General features: G+C 49.9%; 1 protein-coding gene across 2 annotated transcripts in view; it reads left to right on the forward strand.

Annotated features, from left to right (window-relative positions):
• The first annotated feature begins 6160 nt into the window (after positions 1 to 6160).
• The window catches only part of COQ8A (coenzyme Q8A), a 49551-nt gene continuing 39877 nt past the window's right edge, over positions 6161 to 15834 (forward strand). Inside the window, exon 1 of one of the 2 annotated variants that reach the window (XM_082654790.1) lies at positions 6161 to 6260. The gene's annotated coding sequence lies outside the window, so the exon portion shown is untranslated. Of the gene's footprint in view, positions 6261 to 11346; positions 11450 to 15834 lie in introns of those variants that run through there. The other variant, XM_082654791.1, reaches the window with a different exon arrangement.

Consider the following 15834-nt stretch of genomic DNA (forward strand, 5'->3'; position numbering starts at 1 on the left):
ACTGGCAAAAATATTCAGAATCAACTTTTTTTTCCAGAACTTTGCAAACTAACCAAAGGCTTGCAGTAACCTGGGGAGTGAAGAAAAATGGCTGAATCTCAGTAAGAAAAATGAGCTTTGTGGTGGTGTAACTTGCTTTAGTCTCACCTGTGCCCTGCCTCCACCCCCCCACCTCCAGCTATGTGGTAGCTTGAAAAATAACAGTCCACATTCCTGGTTCAGCCTGGCCAAGGGAGCATAATGGAACTGAAACTTTTTCAAAGCCAAATTCTCAGAGCATTGTCATTATTTTACCTGTCTGGTGGTTCTCTAGAAGACTCCACTTGCAAGGCTGTCTGTATGTGACCTGACTCAAGCTTACCCAGTGTGAAAACCATTTTTCTTAAGAAGCATCTGTCAAAAAAAAAATTTACAGACATATGTTTTAACTTCGCAGCTGCCTGAGGCAGTAGATCACAGTTGAGACAAACAATAGACTAACCAGAAAGCTTAAGGAGAGCTGGGGAATGAGACATCCACAGGAACTTTGAAAATCTAACATATTCTTGGGACTCTAGAAGGCCACACACATGGCAGGGCTGGGCATATGCTCAGGGAAGGCACTAAGATCTCACCTCTGACTGTGCGGCTCTGCACAAGCAGGAAGTTAGGTTGAGGAAGAGTTGTCAACTGCCTGGCTGAGTGTTGAAATCATGCCCCAGCGTGCACAGAGTCCCTCAGCAAAGACTGGATGATTTATTAGTTCCATGCATTTAAGGAAATCTCTGTCTTATCATTAGCTCACCACTAAGCTAACTGAGTAGAGACTTCAGTGGCCACATACAACAAAATCAGACTTTACAGAATTAGTTCAGAAAAGTCACTAAGCAAACAAAGAATAATAGTACAATAAGCAGCAGCAACAACAAACTCTGGGTTTATATGTGAATGATGTCTCACCAAGTAAGGAATATCAATAAAAAGATAGAAAGTGTTAAAAAATAGTCAAATAGAAGTTCTAGAGTTGAAAAATACAATAAGTAAAATGAAAAATTCACTAGAGGAGCTCAACAGTAGATTTGAGCAGGCCAGAGAAAGAATCAATGAAATTGAAGATAGGAACCAATTCAGATGATCCAGTCTGAAGAAAAGAAAGGAAAAAAATGAAGAAAAATGAACACAGCCTCAGAAATCTGTGGGATATCATCAAATATAGCAACATACCTATAATGGGAGTTCTAGAAGGAGAAGAGAGAGGGGGAAAAAGACATAAAGAATATTTGAGGAAATAATGGCAGAAAACTTCCCAATTTTGATAAAAAACATTAATCTATATGTCTAAGAAGCACACTGAAGTCTACATAGAATAAACTCAGATAGGAGAAACAACTAGACACATGATAATCAAACTATCAAAGACAAAGACAGAGAGAATCTTGAAAACATCAAGAAAGAAGCAACTCATCATGCACGAAGATCCTTAATAGGATTGACATCTGATTTCTCATCAGAAACACGGAAGGCAGAAATCGGTGGCATGATATAAAGTACTGAAGAAAAAAAACCCCTGTCAATGAAACATTCTATATCTAGAAAAACTATTCTTTAAAAATGAAGGAGAGGGGGCTTCCCTGTTGGTGCAGTGGTTGAGAGTCCGCCTGCCGATGCAGGGGACATGGGTTCGTGCCCCGGTCCGGGAAGATCCCACATGCCGCGGAGCAGCTAGGCCCGTGAGCCATGGCCGCTGAGTCTGTGCGTCCGGAGCCTGTGCTCCGCAACGGGAGAGGCCACAACAGTGAGAGGGCCGGGTTCGCAAAAAAAAAAAAAAAAAAAAAAGAAGGAGAAATTAAGACATTCCTAAATAAACAAAACCAAGGGCATTCATCACTAGAACATACACTCTCTAAGAAAGAAAGTATGTCCTTCAGGCTGAGATGAAAGGACAATAACTCAAATCCACATGGTGAAATAAAGAAAATGGTAAGAGAAACTATATAGGTAAATATAAAAGGCAGCATAGGTATATTTTTGTTGGTAACTCTTATTTTTTTGCCTGATTTAAAAAATAACTGCATAAAGCAACAATGATAAATATGTGGGGATGGGCATAAAATGAACAGAGATATAACTTGTATAATAATAACAGCACAAAAGAGGGGGGAGAACGGAGCCATATAGGAGCAAAGTTTTTGTATATTATTGAAATTAAGTTAGTATTAATTTGAACTAGAATGTTATGTTAATTATACCCCAGGGCAACCACTAAGAAAAAAGAAGGGAGTGATCAACTGGGTCAAATGCTGCTGATAGTTTAAGATGAGATCTGAGGATTGACTACTTGATTTGGCAACATGGAGATCACTGGTGAGCAGTTTATGGGAATGATGGGGGGTAAAGCTGACTAGATTGGTTCAAGTAGAATGGAAGAAAAGGAGGAGAAAATGGATATAGGCAATTCTTCCATGACTTTGCTGAAAATGGGAGCAGAGAAATGGAGATGGGATGAAGAGTGAGAGACAGTTAAAAGGTTTGTATGCTGATAGGAATAACTGAGTGGAGTGAGAAAAATTGATAATTGCCTTCTCTGTCTCTGCTATTAAGGAAGAAATTTGGAGATCAGAGGGGAATTGCTGCAGCAGCATGCTTCTCACCCAAACGTCCCAGGCATTGGCATCTTTGCTTATTGGGAGAATATGTATATACATACATGTGCATGTATGTATACACAGATCTGTGTGTGTTTTGAATAATACTGTATTAATATATTATGCCCATTAAAAAAGATACACAAAATGTAAATTTTTAGAAGTTTAAGATAAATTTAAAAGAAAGTCGATAATTAAGATGACGTATCATATAATCAATAATATCTCAGGCACTCAGACACTCGGAGTGAGGTACATAGTGAATAAATCCATGCTTCAAATATCTTCTTGCTAATTTTGAATTTTCTGGCTGTCTTTTTATCAGCTGCAGTTAGATTCATCCTTGCTCTTACTTTGTAGTGAGTTTATACCTAGAAGAGTAGTAACGATTGTTATTCGTTGTTTTCTCGTCGTTCACTCTGCCTTTATTATTAGTATTATCTTCCAACTGGTTTTTTTTGGCCCAGATTTCTTTTTTATTTTAACTTTATTATGAAGAATTTCAAACAAACATAAACAGAATATGAACCCCACTATATATATCCATCAGACCTTCACAGTTATCAACTCATGACCCATTCTTCCCTCCAGCCCTGTAGCATTTGGAAACTAATCCCATGCATTTTATTATTTCATCTGGAAATAATTCAGTGTGTATATCTAAAACATAAGGACTCTTTAAAAAAAAACCTAACTACAATGCCATTATCATAACCAAAAAATTTGAAGGAATCTTTAACTTGAAGTAATGGGGGAATCTTTTTTTAAAAAAAATTTTATTGGAGTGTAGTTGATTTACAATGTTGTGTTAATTTCTGCTGTACAGCAAAGTGAGTCATTTATACATATATCCACTCTTTTTTAGATTCTTTTCCCATATAGATTATTACAGAGTACTCAGTAGAGTTCCCTGTGCTATACAGTAGGTCTTTATTAGCTATCTATTTTATATATAGGAATGTGTGTATGTCAATCCCAATCTCCCAATTTATCCCTCCCCCTGCTTTCCCCCTGGTAACCATGTTTGTTTTTTACACCTGTGACTCTATTTCTGTTTTGTAAATAAGTTCACTTGTACAATTTTTTTAGTCCGCATATAAGCGATATATTTGTCTTTCTCTGTCTGACTTACTTCACTCAAGATGACAATCTCTAGGTCCATCCCTATTGCTGCAAATGGCATTATTTTGTTCTTTTTTTAATGGCGGAGTAATATTCCATTGTATATATGTACCGCATCTTCTTTATCCATTCCATTGTCGATGGACATTTAGGTGGCTTCCACGTCCGGGCTATTGTAAACAGTACTGCAATGAACATTGGGGTGCATGTATCTTTTTGAATTGTGGTTTTCTCCAGACATGCCCAGGAGCGGGATTGCTGGATCATATGGTAGTGCTATTTCTAGTTTTTTAAGGAACCTCCATACTGTTCTCCATAATAGTTGTACCAACTTATATTCCCACCAACAGTGTTGGAGGGTTAATGGGGGGAATCTTTGCAATAAAAAAGTCAGCTCAGGAAAGAAGGGTGTTTTTAGCACAATAAAGCTGAGGTCATAATTTCACATTTCACATAATTTCATATTTCACAACTTGCACAAACTAGTTGGGGGGTATTTCTCCACTAAACTAGACTGGTGGTCTCTGAAGAAAAACTAATGTTTATGGTACTGGGTAATGCTGGTCTTCAGGTACTTTAGAGAAAAGCTAACCCTGGCATTGCTGGTGGAGTGAGACTGAACTGGCATAGAAGTACCCAATTCCCTCCTCGCTAAAGCACCACATCCTCTCTCCCCTTCGGCAGAAGCTGGAGCTGATGAAAATCACACCCTCTTCCCAGTGAAGTCTCACCAGGTAGAGTTTGTACATTATGGGAAGGGATGAACTGGGGACTCCATTATCCTATGGGCAGTGGTAGAGGTCACTACGCTGGCAGGGGTTGGAGGAACACAGGCAGTTAAGGGAACAGTTAGCTTAGGAGGGAGCAACATACACCCCTTGAAGGCCTAACCCAGGGGGCTGGAACTTTCTCTCCTGTGTGGTAAAAGGGAGCCAGTTGCCTACCCAAGGCAAGTTCCCAGTTCTTAGCCCCACCCTGCTTGGGGCAGTTCCTTGAAACTTGTCAAAACCTCCTTAATTCTCTCTCAAAATATACGTTGTACTTAATGTGGAGATGATTGGGGGTGGGGCGTGTGTACAGAATTTGGACTGGTAAGAGTATGTGAACGTTCCTGCAGAGGAGACCCGGCAGCGCAGAGGACCCGGCCAGAAAGGCGCACAGCTGTGCCACCCGCACGCTCCGCTTCTGCGCTGCGGGGGACACGCTGCCTCAACTCAGGTCCCACGGCCGGGACGGCCTGGACGCCGGGCTCCAGCGTCCATGAGGAACGGTGAAGCTCGGTTCACGTCTGGATTTCATCACAACCCTCTCCCCCCATTGCAGGCATCAGCATACAACGGTCAATTTTCCTAAGTAGTAATAGTAAACAAGTTTCCAAAATGTTAAATGTTAATTCCTCAAAATCACCTCGGAAAAAAGGACAATCCTTTGGCTTGAGTATCTAGTTTTGTGGAAGAGTCACTAAATTGTTCTGATTTCCCTTTTCTCCACCGACATCCCTGGACAGATTTGCAGACCAGGGAGTGGAAACGGTCAAGACAACCGGGTCTCAGATCTGATATCTCGGGCTGACGAGGAGATTTGGGGCCACTCCGTTTGGGAGGAGGCACTTCCTCAGGGGGCAGTTCCCTGTCTTCCGCTTCTTATCGAGCCGGCCGCCCGCCGCAGAGCCCGCTTCCGCTCCTTCCACGTGCTGGCCTGTGCCCGCTACTCCGAGGAGGGCCGGGCCCCCGCGAGGAGCCTGGCTAACAGGGGTATACGACGCCGCACGCACCGGGGCCACTGCTCGGGCGACCCAGCCTGGGACGCGCCCATAGGGCCAACACTCGTAGCCAGAAGAGAAACGCGACATGTGGGCGGGGCCGGGCGCCGGAGGCGGGCCCGCACTCAGCCAGCCCACAGCGCTTCCACCTTCTGTGGGAGTCTTTTGTGGGAACTGGGAGGGGGCCCTCGTTACATAAAGGAGAGCACGGGCCAGCCCGCTGCAGTCACGTCAGTTCCTTCCACTGCCTCCCCTCCAGTCCCGCTCGGAGGCCCGGCGAGCACCGGCCGGGACGTGACATCCAACCGCTGGTCACCGCGGCTGCGCCCGCCGCCTCATCTACCGAAGGGCTAGTTCTCGGGTTGCAGCCGCATCGAGCACCCACGCCTGCAGCCCAGCCTTTACCCAGCCTTCCCAACCAGAGGAAAGGGCTGGCGGTAGGGAAGAACGGGAGGGGCCCGCGCGCTGGGGCGGCCTCCCATTGGCTCCTCTCTCTCTGCCCTCCGTCCCGATTGGCCGCGGGTCGAGCGCACGGGCCGTGCACGCTGCCCCACGCCGCGCGACGTTGGACTGGGGGCGGGGGAGGCGGCGCAGCCAATGGGAGTGGCCTGCGGGGCGGGGCTCCCGGCGCTGGGTCTCTGGGCTAGGGCGCGCTGGTAAACAGATACGGAGTGCATGCCGGGTGTCTACGCTACGGCGAGCGCGCGGAGGCTGCGCGAAGGTGACCGCGGATCCCAGCTTCCTGCAGCCGGGTAAGGCTGCCGCCCACCGCGTGCCCTGGGCGCCGTCTGCCTGCGGCCAGATCTGTGCTCACCACCCGCTTGGGCCCTTCTTGTATCCTCAAGTAACAGCGCGGCTTCCCGTTTGCGAGTTTCATTTGCCCCAAGCTCCGGGCGCCCTGCGGCTGTCTCCTACCCCCGTGCCCACCTTAGCCCATACCTGTCTCGGGGAGGGGACGAGGGCCGCGTGCTGGTGCCTTGTCTTTTGGTCGACAGTACTGCTTTCTTGCCTCGCTTTCTCATGATAATATTTCTCTTCACGCCTAGACCCCTTTGCACTGTCTCAGGGGCGCTAACTGCCCCTGGCCCCAGGTTTGTGCCAGGACTTTGACTCGCTTGACCCGAGCCAGCTGTTGGGTTCCACAGTTGGGGGTTTTGGGTGAACTTGGGAAAGAGGACCCTTCTTGGTCCTTTCCTCCGTTGGCTTTTCTTTGGCCCCTCCTCCTACTTCTACAATCTCCGGGGGTCTTGTGAATGGTTTGGGCTTAATTGCCTAAACTCGTGCCTTTGCCCAGTCTCTGCCCCTCTGCCAAACCCAGGCCAGTTCTCCCATGTGCCTTGTGGGATGGAAAATGCTGCGGGGGCAGGCCTGGATGCTGGAACTCTCCATTTGGACGACAGGTGCCAGTCCTCTGAAGGGTGAGAGACTTAAGTGCAACCTCTCATCCAGGGTAGGGCCTGCAGCCCATTGGAAAACTTGTCCATGCTCACTTGCACCTTGGGTGTGCGTGACAGAAGACTGAGGAGCTGGGCCTGCCAGGTCTAACTTGTTGCCAAAGGATTTGAGCATGCCTGATGCCAGCCTGCCAGTTGTCATGCTGTGCATGGGTGGGTCATGCTGGCAGGAGGGCCCATCTCCGGAGAAGAAGCAAAGCAGGGGCTGGTGGTTCTCAGGAGCAGCATCTTTAAGACTGGTGATGATTTTGGGCATTTTCAACTTTGCAAATAATGCAGACAAGGCAGGGTTAGGATTTTGGGCCTGACCTTGGGCAACTCAAAGGAAAAGTGAACTAAGGTGAGCACTTACGTGTGTGTCACATAAGACAGCGTTTCTCAACCTTTAGCAACATCCCTGGCCTCTATCCATTAGATGCTAGTAACCCCCCCCCCAACACACACACACACACACACACACACACACACACACACACTATTTGTGACAACCAAAAATGTCTCCAGACATTGCCACATGTCTCCTAGAGGACAAAAGCAGCCTTGGTTGAGAACCAGAGGTAAAACTGTAAAAAGAGTCTTCCCATACTGCCAGAGGCCCCCTAGGACCTGTCCATGACTGGCTGAGAGGTTTATGTAAAGGGTAGCATCTCTGTCCTAAACCAATGATAGAAGCCCTGTAGGTTGGGCTTTAATGGAGTCCCCCACTCTGCACCTGGGGGGATAGGAGTGAGGAAACCCATGGTCATTTGCTGTGCCTGCTGGGTGCATGGCAGTGACTGGCTGGGTCCAGAGTACAAAAGAAGTGGGAGACTTGTGGTTTCTGTCTTTGGGGACTTTGCAAGACTGTGGGAGATACGCATATGAAATAACCATGGGGCAGTTTTTAAATAGTGAGCAAACAAATTTATACTGTCTGAATGCTGGCAGAAAGGCCAATTCAGTTATCCATAAGTGGCTTTTCCAAGGTGATGCTTTGCTCATCCTTACTGATTTGCTGAGATATCTCTTATGTCTTATGATGTGGGAGGGTGCCAGGCCTGGGTCTGCAGAGAGTAAGTGTGTGGCTGCATTTCAGACATATATGTGGGTGTATGTACATGTGCCATGTACTCCTCCAAGAGAGGGGCTACCCAGGAGCGCAGAATGGACACTACAATTTGTACAGTTCTTTTACAGTTGATTGAAGCATCAGAGACAGTGAGCCGTTTCTTTTTGTGTGGGGAAAGACACTACTTCTGAGTCTAGATTTTGCCTTCACTGTAACCCAGAATTTATGCCCCAAACCTCAAAGTCCCAAACTGGTGGGGACGCAGAAAAGTGAAGAATGGTGATCATTGTACAGGGCAAGGAAAAACATCTGAAACCCCTGCCATGAATTTCTTTTTCTTGTTGTTAATTGATCCTATGGGGATGTATCAGGATTTTCCCATAACATTCCTTGGTTAGTTAGGGTGTCTTTTGGGTGCCCTTTCTTGCCTATAGAGAAGAATCTGGACAGGGAGGTCACTTCTCTTTTCTCAAAAAGAAGTTTACAGGAGTGTATTATTGGGAAGCTCCAAACTTGGCACGATAATTTTCCATCAAGAGCCGTGGATACTGAGTCATTATCTTTGTCAGTTGAAACAAGAGCTGTGTGCAAAATTAGACAGGAATATTTAGAGAGTTGTCTTGATCTGACAGTGGCATCTGGAAATAGTTCCAGCATTCTTGCTAAACAACAGCCAGGAACCTGGGAGAGCCAGTAGAAAGAAGAGCCAGTGGGAGAGGGGGAGTGCGAGGGCCCTGCTCCTTGAGGAGTTGCACCTATGTGGGGGATGGGGTCCACCGACTCTGAGGCAGACCCTGATGTGTCTGGGTGGGCTGCTCCCCACACTTTTCAGACCCAAGTGGGTGTCCACTGGTCTGTCCACAAGCATGTTTGTCATGGGGTTACAGGCTCCTGAGCCCTTGACCTTTTGCTTTGAGGTCAGGGGCCCACAGAATATCTAACATTGGAAATGACCCTGAAAGTCTCTTTTCATTCTCCATACTTGGATTTCCTTTTTTTTACTCTGTGCATGTAGAGAAGGATTCATGAGAAAGCTGAGTGTTTTTCACTCACCTTGCCCTTTCAGGGTATTGTAGAGTCTGTTGTAGTGAATAGTGACTGAGTTCTTGTCTCCGGAGTCCTCGACTTGCTTTTTTAAAATAGCCCATTTCCATCTGGGCCGAGGGAGAGGGGCTGCACTTGCTAGAAACCTGGAAAATCCCTGTGTGCTCTAAGGGTTGCTGCTTCTCCACATCCTGCCCTGAAGAAAAGCCCGCTCTGGAACTGTGGGTTATTCCCTCCTAGTTGAACAAATATTGACTGATTGTCTGCCTTGAGCGTGGCATTGGAAATATAAAAGTGAACAATTCCTTGGTTCCCGGACCTCAGGGAGTTGTAATAAGGGGTGTGCAGATACCACCTAAACACCCTCAGTGTGCAGATCTAGGGCTCCGGGTCTAGATCAGACCACTTCTGGCTGGTGGAAACGGCAAGGCTCTTGGAGGAGAAGGCGTGTTAGCTGGGACTCTGAGCATGAGAAAGATTTCAGCAGGAAGAGGCAGGAGTTTGGAGGGGTGAAGGGCCAGTGCTTCCCAGATGCTCTATGCTGAAGGCCAGGTTTTATTTTTTCCCAGTTTGTTGCAGACCAGCGCTTTTGCAAAACACAGTAAAAATGTCCTGACGGTGCTAAATTGCTGTGAAAGTTTCTGAGCCCTTACTCCTGTTATCTCACCGAGGATGACAATATGAGTCCAAGGACCATTCTTTGAGTAGCATTGGTCCAGGCAGTGGGCTCTTCGAGCAGAGGCATTGGGGTGGCTGAGTGTCTGGTAGGGGTGAGTGCAGTCTGGCCGGAGGGTAGGGAGTGGCAGGGGAGCAGCGGGAGGCTGGGCAAGGGAGCAGAGTGGGGTGAGTCCCCCACCCCATTTCCTGTTGAAGCAGCTTGTCTGATCTGCCCTTAGGAGTTTAGGATAGTCTGAGCAGCATTGCTGCCACTGGGCTTCCGTAGGGTCGGGGTGGTGGGGGGCAGGAGGGCTTTGGCATAGGCTCCTGGTAATTTTCACCTGACAGTTCAGTTCAGGCCAGAAAGAGTTCCCTGGGCGCCCACAACTCAGCTGCAGCCTAGTGGGCTCTGACAGAGAGGGAGGTGGCTCCCTGCCCTGGCATGTGCACAGTGGACGTGGGTACCTGTGGGTACTGGCAGACCGTGCAGGACCTAGGGCGGGTGCAGTCCTCTGCTGTGGGAACCCAGGGCGCAGCGGTGCTGGTTCTGTTGGAAAAGGGCTGGGAAACCGCCTTCCTGTGCTGGGAGGTCTAGGAGCTAGGGCCTGAAGGAGGAACAGGTTTCCATGGGAGAGAAGGATCTGAAGCTGACGCCAGAGCAGGGAGGGCAAAGGTGGGCGCTGCTGTGGGGAGGAGAGGGGAGGGCACTCAGGCAGGCAGGCTGTGCAGAATGGGTCTTGGAATGGGTCAATTTGAGAGATCAGGGTGGATGGGGAGGGAGACCCGTGAGGCGGCCTGTGAGAAGTGAAGGCGGCCTGAGTCCCAGGTGGCGGGTAGTGGGGAGGTGGAATGAAGGCGTAGATTCAAGAGGTTATAAACCTGTGCAGGTGGACTCTCTGGAATACGTTACTGCTTGGCCACTGCGCTGAGATTTCTAGTGGAGGGAGCGGTGGGGACTGTTTGGGGTGGATGGTGGTGTCACCAATGAAAACAGAGGGGGCGGGGCTGGGCTGGCGGCAGGAAGACGGTGATGTTAGTTTTAGACGGGAAGGGGTTGAGGTGCCTGCGGGACTTTTTTCCTATCCTTTTTTATTAAGGTACAATTTGCATACCGTAAATTCACACTTTCTCGTGCGCGGTTGTGCCGTTTGACAAATGCATATAGTCATGTAACCATTACCACAGTCAAGGTCCAGAACGGTTCCGTCCTCCCCGCCCCCCGGGTTCCCTGTGCCCCTTCATCGGTGCCTGTGGGACTTGGAGGGAGAGACGTGGCGTGTGTGTAACTGGATTTGTTCTAGAATTGGGCCAGTGGTTGAGATGGCCTGCCCAGCCTGGGAATGGGATGCACGGTCCTGGGGGAGCTGCCAGCCCGTGGGGAGGCTGAAGCAGCCCAGGGGACAGCGTAGAGAGCAGGGAGGATGGGGGCTGGGGACCAGGCCTGGGGACTCCTGTGGAGGTGGAGGGGGGAGGGGGAGCTGGTGAGGGAGGTTGAGGAGGGGCCGGGTGAGACATGGCAACCCAGCAGAGGATTTCAGGGGAGAGGGTGGGACCCGCTGGAAAGGCTGAGGAGGGTGGTGTTGACTCAGGTGGGTGGAACCATCAGGTGGCCGTGGTGAGTGCCACAGGGGGAGAGCTCGGGGTCGGGGCAGCCTGTGCTGAGGGAGAAGGGAAGGCAGGGTTGGCCGGGATGAGGCTGAAGGAGAAGCAGAGTCAACGGGAGGTTTTTCAGTATTTGGTACGTGAAAGCCGAGAGCGGGGTTTGTGGGCTTGAGGGGGAAAGCTTTTGTGGAAGGAGACATTGAAGGCAAAATGAAAAATAGGTCCGGGGCAAAGTCCTAAAGGAGGAGGGAGAGGGAGGAGGGGAATGGCCAATGCGGGGAGGAGATAGGATGGGGGGGGAGGGCTGAGACCGGACCGAGGGTTGAGGGTGAGCACATCTGATTGCCTCTGTTTTGAGGAAACAAGAGGTCAGTTGCAGTGAGTGAGGCCCTCTGCTTGATGTGAGAGGGGGAGGCTGGGCTGGGGGTGGCGCTTGAAGGGGAAGCCGGGCTCCTGCCAGCCTCTGAGGAGGGGTGTGTGTGTGTGTGCGTGCGCGCGCGTGTGTACGTGTGTGTGTGCGTGTGTGCGTGCGTGCGTGTGTAACGGGGCAGGATGGGTTTCCTGGCCGTCTGAGAAGGGGCGCGCTCCCTGCCCCTCCCCCCCGCTGGATTTTCCCAGAGGTGTTTGCTGGCCTGGGAAACACCTCACCGCCCCCGAGAAGCTGGTCTGCCCCTCCACACTTGCTATTTTCATAGAACGTCTAGAAGGGTTAGTACTCAGATTCTTTTGTGTATGATTCTTTCTAGAACCTGTTAAATCCCAATTCTCAGCCCAGCCCTTCTGTGCTCAGGGTAAACGGCCGTGTCCTAATCTCTGGGAACTGGAAATCATCTAGGTCAATCACCTTGTTTTACACATGAGGAAACGGGGAAACTCAGGCCCAAGGGAGAGCGGATGTGCCCAGGGTCACATGTGGCTGGTGCCCAGGGTGGGCCTGGAACCCGGGCCTGGCTGGCCACCCTCCTCCATCAGCCTCATCGTAGTACCCTTGTTGTCTGGGAACCAGAGGGCCTGATGGCAATGATCCTGCCGTCTGCTGGGCGGGATGGGAGGTCCTGGGGTCTGTTCACACACCCAGAACTTTTACATTAAATCCAGATCCTGGGGTCAAGCGGTGTTTGCTTTCTGTCTGGCATGTTTTCTCTGCGTTTGGCCCGGGTCCTGGCTCAGGGGAGGGTGAAGGTAAGAATAGGTTGCCCTGTGACCTGCAGGTGGTGACTGTTTGACAGGTGCTGGAGCAAACATCTCCCCATCTGTCTGAGATCGAAAAAGCAGTTTGTGGCTCTTGCCCCCTAATGTGTATACAGCCAGCATTTGGTAGAGCAAGGGCTGGGCACCACGTACAGGTCAGGCCTGCTGTGCCCCTGTTCCAGCGCGCGTGAGCTCACTGGCAGCCAGGCCTGCTGTCTTTTGTCCCTCTTCCCTCTCACTCTTCTAAGCAAGGAGTGGGACCTAGCAGAGGACGCAGTAGAGGTGCTGCATCCTGGGTGTGCCGCCACCCCTCCCTCCCAGTGTCTGTGTGCGCATGTGAGCAGGCTCCGGGCCCCTGTGAACGACGCTTTTCCTCCATCTCCCTCTTCTGCCCTCACCCCATTTAACACAGGGCACTGCTGCTGCTGTGTCCAGGGCTCTGGATGGTGGCGGTTTCAGGGTGATTGGTGACAGGAAGAGCGTTTCCCAGATGCTTAGCATCCCTGGTGTCTCTTGGGTTCTGGGTTCTAGAAGAGGGAGCTTGAGAAGCTGGGGAGCCCCTGGGCACCCGTGGGTATTAAACTGCTGGTATGGACATGGTACAGCACCAACCCGCAAGGGGAGTGTAGGTCTGGGTAAGAGATCCTCTCTCCAGGAGCGCACCATGCAGCCTGGGAGACGGGACAGGTAATCTAAGAGTCCTATAGGGCATGGCAGGGCGACCTTAGGCCATTAAGAGATGAGGGACTTTAGAGGACAAGAGGTGACTTCAGGATGGGGGGCAGACCCTATGGAGCGTCTAACATTCCATCAGGATGGGTAGGATTTTGGCAGAGGAAAGGGTGTCCCGGGGGTGGAGGTGGGAGCAGCACGTGGAAGTAGGAAAGTGTGTGTGTGTGTGTGTGTGTGTGTGTGTGTGTGTGTGTGTGTGTGTGTGTGTGTGTGTGTTGGGGCATGAGCCATTCTGGCTGAAGCGCTGGTGTGGGGTGGAGATAGTAGGAAATAAAAGCTGGAAAGATGTCTTGGGGTCCACAGTGAAGGGCCTTGAAGGCCAGGCCTGGGCCCGTGGCTTTAGTTCTGCCGGCATAGGAGAGTGGAGGTCAGCGAGGAGACAGTCGCCTCTTCCTCTGAACATCCTCTTCTCATTTCTCTTCCTGAGTATTGTTGTCTGTCTAGGATCGTCCCTGGTAGGGGTAACTCACTGGTCTTAAAAACTATTGGGGTTTTGCGTACGCTTGTAGTGCCAGAGGGTTGCACGGGACCTCGGTGGCAGGACCTGTTAATTTAATGTCTGCACCAGTGATGTGCACAGGTGTCCGTGCCTGGCCTGTGTGTGGTGTTTGGGGGTGCTGCGGATGGAGGCAGGTTCTGGGAGTCAGTGTGGCAGGACTGGGGGCCGCGTACCCAACAGCTCCTTCCAGAGGCGCACGCCCAGAGTGGACTCAGTGTGGGGCTCCTGCCTCTTTCTCCCACTTACGTCTGAGACAGAACCGGGGTGGGATTGCTGGTGCTGAGAAGCCTAACACTCTCAACCTGGTAGCTGAGGAGTTTCCAGAAAGGGAGTTTGGCCAGGTGGCCTTTGAGAGCCCCGTCAGCTCCTGGATTTTTAGGACTTATGATTTTCTGCAACCAGGTGGACACACTTCTCAGGGCATGAACCTTGCCGTGTTTCCAGGAGAATGACTTTTGTTCTTTTTTCTAAGGCATTTCTTTCTTTTTTTTTTTTTTTAATTATTTTACTTATTTATTTTTGGCTGTGTTGGGTCTTCGTGGCGGTGCGCGGGCTTGTCTTATTGCGGATCACGGGCTCTAGGCGCACAGACTTCAATAGTTGTGGCTCGCAGGCTCAGTAGTTGTGGTTCACGGGCTTAGTTGCTCCACGCCATGTGGGATCTTCCCGGACCAGGGCTTGTACCCGTGTCCCCTGCATCGGCAGGCAGATTCTCAACCACTGCGGCACCAGGGAAGCCCCCAGGAGAGTGACTGTTGTTACTGACCTGGGGGCAGGTTTCTTATCTGCTCACTTCCTAGGCTGCAGGAGGAAAGGACTTGAGCCTGGGGTCAGACAGGCATGGATAGGCCTGCCCCTGACAGCGTTGGGACTTAGAGGAGATTTCTTTACCTTGGGAGCTGTGTCTCATCAGCAGATGGGGACAGTAATACCTCACAGGGTTGCTGTAGGATTAGGACTAATAAAAAGTGATACACACAGAAGGGGAGTAATAACTGGTAGCTGTTCTTGTTATTAATACTATTTCACTGAAATATTTAATCTGAAGTGAAAGTGTTTTGAAAGATTAAGGATGTAAGAACTGATGAGGAGCATTTTGAGGGGTGCGGGCTCTTACTTGGACGTTGCGGTACCCCAGGCCGTGCACAGTGCCTGGCATGTAATGTAAGTGCTCCATAATGGTTTCAGTGTTGAACCGAGCCTGGGAAGGAGGCTGGTAGACGAATGGGGCATATTCATACTGAAAGCAGGCAGGACTCTGTCATAATGTGTCTTGAGCTGCCCATGGGATACGTGAGAACCTACCACAGCACCTGGCACTTAGCTGGCACTCAGTACCACTTGTGGAGTGACTAAACTAAGTTATTTTAGATGAATGATCCGGAAATTATTCTAGAATATCGCCCCTCTTCCCAGCCCAATGATGTATCTTTTAAAAATAGCCACTGCATTAGTTTCCTATTGCTGCTGTAACAAATTACCACAAATTCAATGACTTAAGACGCCACAAATTTATTATTTTACAGCTCTGGAGGTCAGAAGTCTGAAATGGGTATCACCTGGCTGAAATCAAGGAGTCAGCAGGGCAGATTCCCTCCGGAGGCTCAAGGGCAGAGCCCCTCCCCTGGCCTTTCCAGCCTCTGGGGGCTGCTTGCATCCCTTGGCCGTGGTTCCTTCCTCACAACTGCATCACTCCAACGTCTGCCTTTCTCACATCTTTCTCTCCCTCTTCTGACTCAGATCCTCCTGCCTCTCTGTCTCTCATAAAGACCCTTGATTACATTGGGCCCAGCCGGATAATCCCCCCATCTCAAGATCTGTAACGTAATCACACTTTCAGCAGTCCCTTTTGCCACATAAGAGAACATAGTCACAGGTTCTGGGGATTAGGGTGTGAACATCTCTGGGGGGCCATCAGTCAGCCTCCCAAAGCCACCCACAGTATTTTGGCCAGATTTAAACACAACCCCTTAAATATCTGATTTTAGTTTAAGATAAACTCCTCAACTACAGCTGCAGGGTTCCCCACCAGGGTTCTTATTCACCTACCTGTGTGACAGTACAGATGACACTTGTATTTGTGTGGTCAGGGTCCGTCT

This window comes from Grampus griseus (genome assembly GCF_964374135.1).
Source record: "Grampus griseus genome assembly, chromosome: 1".
NCBI lineage: Eukaryota > Metazoa > Chordata > Mammalia > Artiodactyla > Delphinidae > Grampus > Grampus griseus.